This window comes from Carlito syrichta, unplaced genomic scaffold (genome assembly GCF_000164805.1).
Source record: "Carlito syrichta isolate Samal-C Ts95f unplaced genomic scaffold, Tarsius_syrichta-2.0.1 Scaffold314544, whole genome shotgun sequence".
Lineage (NCBI taxonomy): Eukaryota > Metazoa > Chordata > Mammalia > Primates > Tarsiidae > Carlito > Carlito syrichta.
Window position 1 is genome coordinate 711,353 of NW_007258640.1, and position 12,582 is coordinate 723,934.

At 44.5% G+C, this 12,582-nt stretch overlaps 1 long non-coding RNA gene across 1 annotated transcript in view; it reads left to right on the forward strand.

The window, feature by feature from the left end:
* The first annotated feature begins 10,145 nt into the window (after positions 1-10,145).
* LOC103274152 overlaps positions 10,146-12,582 on the forward strand; it is a 3,936-nt gene continuing 1,499 nt past the window's right edge. The window contains exon 1 of the long non-coding RNA XR_002482742.1: positions 10,146-10,228. This is a non-coding gene — a long non-coding RNA (uncharacterized LOC103274152). The remainder of the gene's footprint in view (positions 10,229-12,582) is intronic.

The window sequence follows — 12,582 nt, forward strand, 5'->3', positions numbered from 1 at the left end:
ACTTCTGTGAGTCTAACTTTTCTTTTTTAAAGCTCCCACATATAAGTGAGAACATGTGGTATTTTTCTTTCTGTGTCTGACTTATTTCACTTACCATAATGTCCTCCAGGCTAATCCATGTTGCCATGAGTGACAGAGTTTTTTTTTTTATTAATCAATATTTTTTATTATGGTTTTGTGGGGTACAGTTAAGGGTTAGATGTAAAATTACGTTTCATTCAGGCACCCCGTTGATAAGAGGTGTTTTCCCAGCCCCAGACAGATATTTGCTACTGTTAATCCCATCCCCCTCCCCCCCATAGTTTCCCAGTACTGTCAGTCATTTTCTTATAGTATTACATTGGATGTTCAAGGTCCATTATATGAGTGAGAACATGTGATACTTGGATCTTTGTTTCTGTGAGAGAATGACAGAGTTTTTATTCTTTTATATGACTGAATAGTATTCCATTGTGTACATATACAATCTTCATCCATTCATCTGTTGATTCCATATCTTGACTACTGTGAGTAGTACTCCAATAAACATGAGGGTACAGATACCTTTTCCTTTCCTTTGGGCAAATACCCAGTAGTGGGATTGCTGAATCATATGATAGTTCTCTATTTTTAGTTTTTTGAGAAAACTCGATACTGTTTCCATAATGTCTGTACTAATTAACTAATTTATCAGCAATGTATAAGAGTTCCCTTATCTCTGCATGCTTGTTAGCATTTGTCTGCATTGTTTTTTGTCTTTCTGATGTGAGATTTCACTACTAGTCTTTGGCATCAGTTTTTTCTTTTTGAATTTTTTTTTTTGAGTTGGATTCTCACTCTGTCATCCAGGATGGAGTGCAGTGGCCACACTCATGGCCACCCCAGTGTCGACCTGCTGGGCTCTGGCGATCCTTTTGCCTTCCAAGTAGCTGAAACTACAGGCATGCGCTACCACACCCTGCTATTTTTTTTTTTTTGACTTATTGTAGAGACGAGTTCTCACCAAGTTGCCCGGGTTGATCTCGAATCTGTGGGCTCAGGCAATCCACTTGCCTTGGCCTCCCAAGTGCTGGGATTACAGGCTGGGCAACCAAGTCCGGCCTTGAATTATTTTGATTCTTTTCTTGATTGGCTAAGTTTCATCAAGTTTTTCCTTAAGAAGGGCTTATGGATCCCATTAAGTATTGCTTCCGTGAGAATATCTGCCTTTGGTATAACTTGGCTAAGTATGAAACTCTAGGGGGACACTTTTCCACTCAAAACCTTTTAAATATTGCTTCACTAGCTTCTGGAATTGAATACTATGTTGGAGAAATATGAGCTCAACCTAATCATTCCCTGGTATGTAATGTGGGTTTTCTGCTTAGGTGAACATATGAACATATCTGTACCCTTGGAGTTCCTTGCCTATGCTGGACTAAGTTTGGTGTCAATGATTCTGTATCCTTGTGTGTGGCGGGAAAGAGGTGAAGACTTGTTCTTCTCAAGCTGTGGCATCATGTATGTTATTATTTCGGGTATATTTAATCCTAAATGTTCGGTGATACTTTGTGAGTCTTTAAGTAATGAATTTATTTTTTTGTATTAAAGTAATATATGCACATAATTTAAGAGTCAAATATACTTAAGCCCCACACTTCCCCAAGTCCCAAACCTATTTTCCAGAGGTAGTCAAATTCAAAATTTCTGTTTCTTTTTATATTGACTTCCATATTTCAAAATAATATGCTTATAATGTTCTTTCTTGATTTTTATTTATTATTATTATAATTTTTGAGTTGGAGTCTTGCTCTGTCATCTAGACTGGAGTGCATTGGCACGCTCATTGACCTGCTGGGCTCTGGTGATCCTTCTGCCTCAGCCTTCCAAGTAGCAGGAACTACAGGTGCATGCTACCATGCCCAGCCAATTTTTTTTAAAAGTTATTGTAGAAATGAGTCTTTCTTGATTTCATTTTTATTTTATATTATTTTTTTTTAGTTGGAGTCTCACTCTGTTGCCCAGACTGGAGTGCAGTGGCCGCTCCCAGTCAATGCAGCCTCGACCTGCTGGGCTCCGGCAATCCTTCCGCCTCAGCCTTCCAAGTAGCTGGAACTACAGGCATTTGCTACCACGCCCGGCTAATTTTTTGATTTATTGTAGAAATGAGGGCTCACCAAGTTGCCCAGGCAGGTCTCGAACCCGCAGGCTCAGGCAATCCACTCACCTCAGCCTCCCAAGGCGCGGGATTACAGGCTGAGCCACTGTGCCTGGCCTCTTGCTTGATTTTAAGACTTCAGATATTATGTAATGACTTCCTTTGGGGAAAGTTGAGATTCCTTTGTTTTTAGTTGTTCCCACTCTCAGCTAACCAATGTAGCGAAGACCCAACTTTGGTTGAATAGAGCTTTGAGTTTACGTTAAGTATATAAGCAATGTTGCTTGCTTACCAGATATTCTAATTCCTAACAAGAATGTCTGCCCTGTCTTCTTTACTGTGCATCTTTCCCTTTTCCACATGCTGCCCTTGGCTCTCATCTCCCAGAGGTTGCAACCCAGGGACTTCATCTGTTTCATTCCTGCTTCATCTCCAGAGCTTTGTAGAAGGTCTAACTTGAAATTGTCACTCATTCAACACTTACTGATTTAATCCTCTGATTTTTTAGATCTTTCTGCTCCACTTTTTATTTCTATGCCATTTTTGCTCTATGTATTAGATAATGTTCTTAATTTTATCTTTTAAATTTTTGGTGCAGTTTTCATTTCCGCAACCATATTTTTAATTTCCACTGAACCTTTTCTTCCTACCTATATCTTATAACCCCTTCCTTCCAATATCCTCTTTGTTCCTCTGTCCCCAGCTTCAATATTACACTGAATTAAATTATACTTATTTTTTAAGCGCAATATCTTTTCAAAGATTTTTAACGGTCATGCTTTCCAAATTCTGCTCCTGTGTTCCATGTTTATGTTTGTGTTGACCTCTGTCTTCCATGTTGAAGCCACTTGGATGTCTGGTAATACTCTGTGACTCTCTAAATTTGAGCACGGGACACCAAAGGGTGAATAGGAAGAGCTGGTTGTGGGCAGGACTTGCAGATAAGTGGGTTTTGCTACAGAAGGATTTGGACAGATATCCAGAAGTTTTCTTGGGGAAACCCCAGATCATCTGTACCTACCTACCTGAAGGTCATTTATCTGAGCCTATAGTCTTTCTGGAGCTTACCCCTGTCTCCCCCAGTGTCTTGTGGTGGCTTGTGTTCTGTGAGCAGATGGGAAGATGGGAAGTCTTGCAGGCAGCAGGGAGGCCTCACACAATCCTCCCAGGCCACCCTGCTCTCCTGCCTTTTGTATCCTGAAGGAGAAGTTTTCGCCCAATTGAGCACAGCTGGCTAAAGGATACAGGGCTCTAATTGCTCCTTAAGCAGAATTTAGATCCACTTCCCTGTTTTCACCTCTTACTCCATTTCAGTAACTCCAAGCACATTTAGTTTCCAGATGTTCCAGAGCTCTGTGGAGTGAACAGGCCCCTTCTTGTCAGTATCCCTTTTCATAAGCATTTCTGGTTCTGCTCTCTGGTCCTTCTCTGTTCACTTTCTATCCAGCAGCACTTATCAACACTGGCTGGTCTTAATAATTTGTTTGGCCAAGCAAATTACTAAGACCAGTCTAGATTAAAGGGAAAGGGAACTAGATTTTACTTTTAGATGGAAAAAGGCCAAAGTTAGCTGACAGAAGAGCACACGGCTGCCACAGGCTGAGGTGTTGAGCATCGAGGAAAGTGAAGACGGAGACCACCTTCCACCTTCTCCTCTAGTGGGGGAGGGGGACACAGCCAGACTATTCCCATGGCTTTCATCCTGGCAACTGTACTGCTCGATATGAACAAAGAGGGTAGCCGACAAAGAGGTCATTCTACCTTCAACTTTCTAAGTTCAGTGGATGCTTCCTTAAAGGACATTTAAGGAAGCTTCTGCTTTCTCTGAATTCTGATGTCACTGCACATGGTCTCTTAGTGTTCACCTTTGTTTGAGGGTTTCACCCTTCTTTATTCTCTCCTTCTCCTTGGAGCACAGTTTTGCAGGGGAGCAGTGATGAGAACGTGCACTCTACCCATCATGAGAGTTTATTAAGCTTTGACAGTTGAGACTGTCTTCTCTGTTCCATTTGCTTCGGGAATGTGAATTGGGAGCCTGGTGGATTTGCTTTCAGATCATCCATGACACCTCCCATCTGATCATTTTGGTAACTGTCCTGTTTTATACTCTTTGGGTCCTGCCTACCTTGTCTTTGACTGTGGTTATTCTTTGACTATGGCTATAAACCATGGTCATTCTTTGTATGTTTGTTATTTCCATTTTCATCCTTTTGTAATTTATTTTTATTTTCTATTTATTCCTAGAGAAAATTGCTTTGGACTCTAATATCCTTTTCTTTCCATGCTGTGGTTTGTGTGGTGTGTGTGTGTGTGTGTGTGTGTGTGTGTGTGTGTGTGTGTGTATCTCTGTGTATAATTTCTTTAAGACCATGGAGACTATTTATCTAAGTTCTGCCTCTTTTTCTTATGCACATCTCTTATGATACACATTTGTCCTCTGCATTTGGTTTACGTTGATTTCTTACTTAAAATATAGTTAAACTTAGGTCCGATGTGTGATCCTTTCTGAGTGTGACTCATCTTTAAGTATGACTCAAGACTTACTTGGAGAGTAGTGCTGTCTTTCAAGACCTATTGTTTACTTCTGGACATGGCTTCTGTGTGTGCACAAGAGAGATGCTCATGTTTCTGATGTGCTCTGGGTGCGTAAACACCAGCTTCTGCTTTCTCTGAATTCTGATGCCAGCTATGTCCTTGAGATGTTGAGGCCTACTTATTTCATTGGTTTGGTATTGCTTGACTGTCAATATTTCCAACACTGTCTCAGGGTTTTGACTCATCCTCCTGAACTCTGGAAAGAAAATCCTACAAGATCCCATGTGTCCAAGTATCAAGTAAGAGGAGACGGTGTGACTAAAGTGAATTGGCTGACCAGCCAGCAACCCCGAGGCCGGGTGCCTCATCCCTGCCTTCTTCAGATGGGAACTTATCCAAAGCAAAGAATCCCAGAAGGTGACTGTGTGAACTCTGCATAAGCTACTTCAGTCACCCAGATTACTTCAGGAACATTCACTCCTGGTAAGTTTAAGCATATGCCACAGGCTTCTGGCAGTTGCACAGTGCAAAGCTAGCTAAACAACTTCCAATACAAAATAGAATTGAAGAGAAGTCTTACTCTCCAATGTGTGCACCAACAGAAAGGGGGATTTGTGGCAGGAAGAGCCTGCGGTGGATCAGAACATGCTCCCTCTGGAACAGCCAGCCTCAGTGAGGCCCCAGAGTTGAGAGTGAATGTATGTTTTGATCATCTACTCTGTATAACTAGCCACCCTAAAACTTAGTGGCTTAATCCAGCAATTTATTGTTATTTCTACTGGTTTCGTGAGTGGACTATATTCAATCAGGCAGTCTCATTTGGGGTCTCCTGTATTGCAGCTAGAAGGGGGCCTAGGTTGGAGTCCCATAAAGGCTTAACTGGCTGAACATCAAAGATGGCTCCTCTGAGGCTGGCGATTGATCCTGGCTGTTGGCTTGGGGCTCAGCTGGAAGGATCAGCACATGGCTTCCCCAAGTGGTGTGGGTTTTCTGCAACATGGCGGATGTGCTCCAAGAGTGAGTGTCCCACAAACATTCCAGGTACCCCAAGTGGACTCTGTAAGTCTTGTTATGACCTAAGCCCTGGAGCCCCTAAAGGCCATTTTGTCTTCATTCTGTTGGCCAAGCAAATTACTAAGACCAGCCCAGATTAAAGGGGAAGGGAACTAGATTCTACTTTTAGATGGAAAAATGCCAAGGTTAGCTGACAGAAGAGCACATGGCTGCCACAGGGTGAGGTGTAGAGCATCGAGGAAAGCAAAGATATTGGCCACCTTCTCCTCGAGTCGGGGACAGGGACACAGCCAGACTATTCCCATGGCTTTCATCTTGGCAACTGTACTGCTAGACATGAACAAAGAGGGTAGCCTACAAAGGAGTCATTCTACCTTCAACTTTCCAAGTTCAGTGGATGCTTCCTTAAATGTCCTCACCTCATGACCACAAAGAGCCTTGTTAGGGTGACACCCCCAGAACTGAGCCAGGGATATGGGCTCGGCTCCTGCTCTGACCCCAGGCACACCGTTCTGACCTGCACTGCCCCCCGTGGAGACCCACGACCCCACAGAGTTGACTGTGAGCTCCTTCACGTACCCCTCTACCCTGTTCCTTTGGCTGTTGTTCCCTGTTCCACTGTCCATTGAGAATGCTGACTGTGAGAGGCTAATGGCAATGCTGAGCTCAACAGGGGCCTTTTCTTCAAGAAAAGCAGCCAGTGAGAGAAAGCAGGACCAGCCCCCAAAACCCTCTTTCCTAAAATATGAAAGTGTCCGGCATCTCTGTGTTTGTCTTCCCAAACTTGTTTTGAAGGCTTTGACCTGAGATATCTGGATATAAAAGTTTCATGCTAGCTCTCCATGCTCATTTCATGCTGGTGTCAACCTCCAGGTGAATTATTTCTTTTCCTTTATGGGTGGGCAGGAAATTGTGTGCTGCATTCATAAACTAAGGGCTGCTGCCATCCCTGGGAGGGCCTTCCCTGGGAGCAGGGTATCTCCAGACAGGGACTAGTAAGTCTATTGTTGCCCGGGCCAGACAAAGGGAATGTAGAGCTCAGCCTCTTCCTGGTCCATGACTCTGGATTAGGGACCAAGGTAGAAAGTCATGCACAGAACAGGACATGGCACACAGCGTCTTAGAGACAGGTGAGTTTCCACGGGGGAGCTGTGTGGCCAGCTCGGGTTCCTCGGTCCTGAGTCACCATGAACATCTAGTGGGAGCTGGGAATTTTCCCCTAGATCATAGATCCTCTATTAAGTCACATCAGCTGCATTTCAGGGCACTTTTAATCTCACTTTACTTCAGGAAGATGCAAAGGGGAGGCAAGGGAAAAAGAAAAAAATCAGCACTCTACATATGCTGCCTCATTTTTAGAATTCTTAGAATAAGCATTTCTATTTTGTTTTTAAAGTTTTTTTTATTTTTTGAGTCAGAGTCTAACTCTGTCACCCAAGTTGGAGTGCAGTGGCACACTCACGATCACCGCAGCCTCGACCTGCTGGGTTCAGGCAATCCTTCCACCTCAGCCTTCCAAGTAGCTGGAACTACAGGCATGTGCCACCACACCTGGCTAATTTTTTAATTTATTGTAGAGATGAGGTCTTGCCCAGTTGCCCAGACTGGTCTCAAACCCATGTGCTCAGGAAATCCTCTCCCCTTGGCATCCCAAAGTGCTGGGATTATAGGTGTGAGGCACCACACCCGGTCCTAAAGTGTCTCAGTTCCTACTTTTTTTTGAGTAGGAGTCTCACTCTGTTGCCCAAACTGGAGTGCAGTGGCACACTCACGACCATCATAGCCTCAACCTGCTGGGCTCAGGTGATCCTTCCGCCTCTGCCTTCCAATTAGCTGGAACTACAGGCATGTGCTTCAACGCCCGACGAATTTTTGATTTATTGTAGAGATGAGGTCATGCCATGTTGCCCAGGCTGGTCTTGACCCATGGGCTCAGGCAATCCTCTCACCTCGGCCTCCCAAAGTGCTGGGATTATAGGCATGAGCCACCACACCCAGCCAGAAGTATTTCTATTTTAATAGAAGGGGAAGCTGAAGCTCAGAGTCTACATGATACAACTACTATTTGGCTGATTAGTGATAGTACTCTGCTTAGAAGCCTTCTCCACAGAGTCATGTTCAAGGCCTCTCTGATGGCCAGCCAGAGGTGGGTGCTTTGGTCTCACCTCAGGACTGCTTTGTAGCACCTTAGTTGTGAGCTTCTGGGGGAAGCAAAGGCAGAGAGAGATGGGACCAGTGTGGGCTCAGAGGGGACCCAGAGGTGACTGTCTGTGCCTTAGCACCACTCTGTGCAGTGCTATTGTGGTTCTGTGAGGGACCCAGCATTCATGGCTTCAGTTTTATGTTGAGTACCCTCACTGGTAAAGCAAATGATGAAAAAGATCCCTTTGTCTTCCCTTCTCTTCTGTCTGATGCCCGTGCTTCCCTGCCTTTGAGTCACCAGCACAGGAGTGACCTTGGGTATTTGTGATGAGGCCAGAGTTAGCACGGGCAGCTAAACCATCCCAGGCACTCAAGTTTCCCACACCTCAAGCCCCATGAACCTGTCCTTCGTATAAAACACTGAAAACTGAGTTTGCTCCGGATGGATATTGGAAATCAAGAAGCCCACGTATGTTATTTCTCATCCCTGGCCATCACTTGAAACTTACCTGAACATCTTGGGAAAGTGAACCCCATGAACAAGATGTCCGCTTCTCTATTAATTTACTACTGAGAGTTTCCTTTGGTTGATTTGGGAAAATATGAATTCTTTTTTTTTTTTTTTCAACTTTGAGGCACAATAAGTCGAGCTATGGGGTTCGGCAAATGCAGTTTGGAATAACACCAGCACAAGTTAATGGATTTTTCTTTCACGATCTAGTTTGTTTTAATGGCAAATCCTGAGTCTGGCTTAAGAAAATATAATTAATAGCTGGAAGAGGATTGTGAACTATGTATGAACCCATGACTGCTGGAATCACATATGGAGAAGTTGTATGACGGTGACAAGGAAACGGTACCACCACTAACAAGCTGCAAATTACTTTATGGAGCCTCTATCTCCCCAGGAGAGTGGTCACACTCACCACAGGCTACAGGAGTCTTGGATGCGAGGTAGAGATATGCTGGGAGTCCAGGACCCACTGGCCAAGCAGAGGCCTGGGACTAGAAGAATCAACCAAGCTTGTTTACTTTTCTTGCTTTCCTTTTATCTCTCTTCTTTCTTTCTTTTTTTTTTTTTTTTTGAGTTGGAGTCTCACTCTGTCACCCAGACTGGAGTGCAGTGGCATGCTCCCAGTCACTGCAACCTCAACCTGCTGGGCTCTGGCGATCCTTCCGCCTCGGCCTTCCAAATAGTTGGAACTACAGGTGCGCGCTACCACGCTGATTTTTGATTTATTATAGAGTCGTGGTCTCCCCAAGTTGTCTGGGCTGGTCTCGAACCCACGGGCTCAGGCAGTCCACTCGCCTCAGCCTCCCAAAGCGCTGGGATTACAGGCTGAGCCACCAAGCCTGGAGACAGGGTCTCGTTGGAGTACAGTGGTGAGATCATAGCTCACTGCAGCTTCAAACTCCTGGGCTCAAGGGATCATCTCGCTTCAGCCTCCCAAGCAGCTGGAACTACAGGCATGTGCCACCATGTGTAGATAATTTTGTGTATTTTTAATTTTTGTAGAGACAGTATTTTGCAATGTTGCCTAGGCTGGTCTTGAACTCTTGGCCTCAAACTCCTGGCCTCTTTCACCTCAGCCTCCCAAAGTGCTGGGATTGCAGTCGTGAGCCACTGTGCCCAACCCAGAGTTTTTTTTTTTTTTTTTTATCAAACAGCTTTGCAAGGCATGCACTCATAATAACTAAAGCATTATATAATGAATGTTATGATTGACTAGTAGGGAAGATGCTATTTTCTTCCTTCAGACAGAACTATTTGCTTATGAACAGTATACACAAAGTAGTTGCTCCCTGGCCACAGGCTAAATATATCAGTTGATAGTTTCATAATTATTTGGAACTTTAAGTTATGTGAAGGCCCAGTTTTGCTTTGGAACAAAAATAATACTCCTAATTAAGCAATCACAGAGAAATCCACACAATACAGCTATGGTACAGGATAAGGCAGAGGCCACAGGACAGAAGCAGGAAAGGGCCTAGTCCTCACTGACTGACGGAGATTACTGACAGGTGGTATTCCCTTCTGGGCCTGTCCCTATCTATGAAGTGAACAGGTTGAATGTAATGACTTCTGGGGTCTTGTCCGTCTCTTAACATCTTGTGGTTTTCACGTTATAAAATATCTCTTACAGTGCCATCAGACAAGATCAGTTGATCAAAACAGAAAGCTAGCTCGGAAGATCCTGCAAGAAAAAGTAGATGTTTTCTACAATGGTGAAAACAGTCCTGTTTACAAAGAAAAACGAGAAGCAGAGAAGAAAAAGCAAGAAAGGAAAAGAAGAGCAAAGGAAACCCTAGAAAAAAAGAAACTCCTGAAAGAACTATGGGAATCAAGTAAAAATGTCCAGAGAAGAGAAGTAGAGATTCCAACAGACAGAATCTGCCAGGAAGCTTCCAGGGACTACGGTGGTGAGTCCCACCACCAGTGTTACTGTAGAGCGTTTAAAGACTTACTTTTGAAAGACTTAGGAACATCAATTATTTACATGGTGGACTAAGCTATAGTGAGTCAAGATGTACACATTAAGAATAAAACTATGTAGCTAGCTAGGCTCAGTGGCTCAGCCTGTAATCCCAGCATTTTGGGAGGCCGAGGTGAGTGAATTGCCTGAGCCCGCGGGTTCGAGACCCACCCTGGCAACTTGACGAGCCCTTGTCTCTACAGTAAATCAAAAATTAGCCGGGCGTGGTAGCACACGCCTGTAGTTCTGGCTACTTGGAAGGCTGAGGTGGAAAGACCGCCAGAGCCCAACCGGTTGACGCCGGGGTGGCCGTGAGTATGCCACTGCACTCCAGCCTGGGCAACGGAGTGAGACTCCAACTCAAAACAAAAACAAAACAACTATGTAGCTGGGCATAGTGGCGCATGCCTGTAGCTCCAGCTACTTGGAAGGCTGAGGCAGAAGGATCACCTGAGCCCAACAGGTCAAAGCTGTGGTGGCCATGAGCGTGCCACTGCACTCCAACCTGGGCAACAGAGTGCATCTACAACTCAAACAGATAAATAAAAATAAAAATTTTAAAAACAGTGGCTACTTTCCTTTCTAAGTGCTGTCATTGTGACAGCACTTAGAGGGGCACTGGGATAACTGACAAAAGTTCTATTCTTGACCTAGACAGGAGTTAGAAGGGTGTTTGCTTATTTTAAGCTGTACTTATTTGAGTCGGAGTCTGTTTGCTGGCCAGACTAGAGTGCAGTGGCACACTCACAGCCTCTGCAACCTCAACTTGCTGGGCTCAGGCGATCCTTCCACCTCAGCCTTCCAAGTAGCTGTAACTACAGATATGTACGACCACACCCAGCTAATTTTTTTTTTTTGTAGTGCTGGTACTTCAGGCGTGAGCCACTGCACTTGGCTTAAGCGGTACTTTTGTGTGTGTGATTGTGTATATTATAAAAGGTTAGAAATAAAATTTTTTGCTTGATACCAGACTGGGCAACATAGTGAGATGAGCTGAGTGTGGTGGCACGTGCCTATAGTCCCAGCTACTTGGGAAGCTGATACAGGAGGATTGCTTGAGCCCAGGAGCTAGAGGCTGCGGTGGGCCGTGGTTGTGCCACCGTACTTCAGCCTGGGCAACAAAGTATGAGCCCCTGACTCAAAAATTTTTTTCAGAAAAGTATTATTAGTCAGGATTTAGTCAAACATTAGTAGCATTTGGTGGCAACTTGTCATCTGCTGGAAGGCTGTGGCCTGGTGATACTTAGATCTCAGTTACCCTGACATCAGGTTAAGAGAATAAAAGAGAAAACAAGATGGTGAAGGAGTTAAAAATCAGTAAGTTACCTGCTCCATTCGCTGAATATGCTGAACTTGCATGTTGCCAAGTCATAGCTCTGATGTAGAAATACACATATTCCCTACATGTTGATTTGTAAGTAGATTTAGAAGACATGAGATTCCAGAATCTGATGTGTTTATGAATTTGCATCACTTAAAATAACTTAAGCTGGATTTGACCTTACAGTGTTTGTTTTTGTTTTAGGCCATGCATAATAGCTTGGCTTCTTTTTTTCTTTTCCTTTTTCTTTTTTTTTTTTTTTGAGTTAGAATCTCACTTTGTCACCCAGGTTGGAGTGCAAGTGGCACACTCATGGCCACTGCAGCCTCGACCTTCTGGGCTCAGACGATTCTTCCGCCTCAGCCTTCCAAGTAGCTGGAAACACAGGTGTGTGCTACCAAGCCCAGCTAAATATTTCTGATTTATTGATGGGAGGAGGTCTTGCCATGTTGCCCAGGCTGATCTCAAACCCATGGGCTCAGGCAATCCTCTTGCCTCAGCCTCCCAATGTGCTGGGATTACAGGCATGAGCCACTGTGCCCGGCCCAGCTTGGCTTTTTAGAATTTATCTGGAGTTCACATAGAAAACAAGTAGGGAAAAATACAGTGAGGTGAGAGAGTCATTATCAGTGTGCCAGATGCAGAACCTGTCTCACATCTGCAGTGCTGACCAGACCATGTGGCAGGTGCAGACTGGATGCCAGTGCCTGGCAGGGTCTTCTCGACTTGGACACTCACTGGAAGCTTCAGCATTCTACCAAGACTTGCATTCTGCACCTCTTCTTGGGGCATCCAGGATGCTTCCGCAGCTCCACCTCCCTTTAGAAGATAAATCATACACAAGAGCCGGGCTCGGTGGCTCAGCCTGTAATCCCACGCCATTGGGAGGCTGAGGTGAGTAGATTGCCTGAGCCCGCGGGTTCGAGACCCGCCTGGGCAGGCGAGACCTCATCTCTACAATAAAATTTTTAAAAATTAGC